Genomic DNA, 2,556 nt, shown 5'->3' with positions numbered 1-2,556 from the left:
AAAAAAAAAGAATAAACTCCAATTTTATCAGATCCAAGTGTATTATTTAGGCAATGACATCACACAAAGTGGAAAGTCTCTTTCTTCTCATATACAGGAAGCTATTTGGGACCTGCCCACCCAATTACCAAACAATAATGTCAAGGATTTCTCAGTCTCACAAGATACTGTAGACATTGGATTTCTAACTTTTCAGGATTGGCTTTTCCTTTATATGTTCTTCTTCTTTTTTTTTTCTTAAGATTTTATTTATTTATTTGAAAAAGAGCAAGAGAGAGAGCACAAGCAGGGGAAGCAGTAGGCAGAGGGAGAAGCAGACTCTCTGCTGAGCAAGGAGCCTGACATGGGACTCGATCCCAGGACCCTGGGATATGACCTGAGTGGAAGGCAGACAACTGACTGAGCCACCAGGCATCCCAGGCCACATGAGATCTTAAGGTGGGTATGGCAACACACAATAGTCTTAGTTAGGGATGTTGGGTCATTCACTATCAGGCAACCTACAGACTGAATTCAACCATGTGAGCAATCAGTCATTGCCGTGCAATGAAGCCCCAACAAAAACTCTGGACACTGAAGCTCAGGTGAGCTTTTGTGGTTGGGAATGATTCTTTATGGATTGTCACACCAATGTCAGAAAAACAATGCATTCTGATTCTACAGGGAGAGGAAACTTGGAGCTCTGAATTTGGTACATATAGATTCTGCCCATTGAGTTTCTTCATTTGGCTGATTTTATTTTATTTATTTATTTAGATTTTATTTATTTATTTGACAGAGAGAGTGACAGAGCACAAGCAGGGGGAACAGCCAAGGGAGAGGGAGAAGCAGGCTCCCCGCTGAGCAGGGAGCCCAATGAGGGGCTTGATTCCGGGACCCTGGGATCACAACCTGAGCCAAAGCAGATGCTTAACCATCTGAGACACCCAGGCACCCCCATTTGGCTGATTTTAGTCTGTATCATTTTCCCCTGATAAACTGTAACTGTGAATATAATTTCAGTGCATTCTAGCAAATTATCAAAACAGGGTCATTTTGGGAACACCATGAACTTACAGTTGGTGTCAGGTGAGAACATGTTGAGGACTGTGACTTCTATGTTGCTGACCCATTTCTCTCTCTCTCTCTCAGATAAATAAATAAATAAATCTTAAAAAAATCTGATGTGGCCAGTTCCTAAACAAAGACACTCCCATCAGGTACGGCAGATCACCTCCCAGAAGCTGAGGGCAAAAGCCAGACTTCTCTTTGAACAAGGCCAAATTCTTTACTACACAAATCTGTTGTTGTGTTGGGTGTTCTATAAATGTCAGCTAGGTGAAATTGGTTAATAGTATGGGCCACATCTTCTATATATTTACCTATTTTCTGTCTATGTGTATCAATCATTGGGAGACAGGTATTGAAATCTTTAGTTATAACTGTGGATTTGTCTATTTATAGTTGTATTTCTATCAGTTTTTTCTTCATAAATACTCTGCTATAATGTGATTAAGGTTATTATGTCCTTTCAGTAAATTGACATCTTTATCATTATGGAATGACTCCCTTTATCCTTGGTAATATAATTTTGTTTTCTTTTTTTGTTTTTTTAAAGATTTTATTTATTTGAGAGAGAGAGCACAGGAGTGGTGGGGAAGGCAGAGGGAGAGGGAGAAGTGACTCCCCACTGAGCAGGGAGCCCAATACAGGGCATGATCCCAGGACCCCAAGATCATGACCTGAGCCGAAGTCAGATGTATAACCTACTGAGCCACCTAGGCATCCCTGAATTATATCAGTTTTTGTTTATATGGAAATGTCTCCTTAATTTCTCCTTCATTTTTTGAGGGATAGTTGTGCTGGATATAGAACTCTTGGTTGACAATAGCATGTTGAATAGATCATTCAACTGCTTTCTGGCCTCCATTGTTTCCAATGAGAAACCAGCTGTTACTTATTGAGGATCTCTTGTATGTGATGAGTCATCACAAGTTTCTCTTGCTTCTTTCAAAATTCTTGGTCTTTTGATTGTTTTTCTATGACATATCAAGGTGTGGATGCCATTTAGTTTACCCTGAGGGCTCATTGAGCCTCTTGGATGTGCCAACTAATGTTTTTCAGACATTTCTGGGTGCTCTTTCTTTCTTTTTTTTTAAACAATCTTTTTTTTTTTTTTTTTTAAGATTTTATTTATTTATTTGACAGAGACAGAGTGAGAGAGGAAACATAAGCAGGGGGAGTGGGAGAGGGAGAAGCAGGCTCTCCGCTAAGCAGGGAGCCCGATATGGGGCCCAATCCTAGGACCTTGGGATCATGACCTGAGCTGAAGGCAGATGCCTAAAAACTGAGCCACCCAGGCGCCCTGGCTTTTATTTCTTTGAATATTCTTTCTGCCCATTTCCCTCTCCTCTTTCTGAGACGTCAGTTATGCTTGTGTTGGTTCACTTGATGGTGGTCCAGAGGTCTCAAACCTCAGTTCATTTTCTTCATTCTTTTTTATTTCAATCCTTCAGAATGGATAATCTCAATTGACTTTTCTCTATGTTCACTGATTCTTTCTTCCGCCTGTTGAAA

Source organism: Leptonychotes weddellii, chromosome 6 (genome assembly GCF_054177405.1).
Source record: "Leptonychotes weddellii isolate Sample4059 chromosome 6, ASM5417740v2, whole genome shotgun sequence".
In the NCBI taxonomy this organism is placed as follows: Eukaryota; Metazoa; Chordata; class Mammalia; order Carnivora; family Phocidae; genus Leptonychotes; species Leptonychotes weddellii.
The sequence above is the reverse complement of the archived record's forward strand: the minus strand, read 5'-3'. Positions refer to the sequence as shown.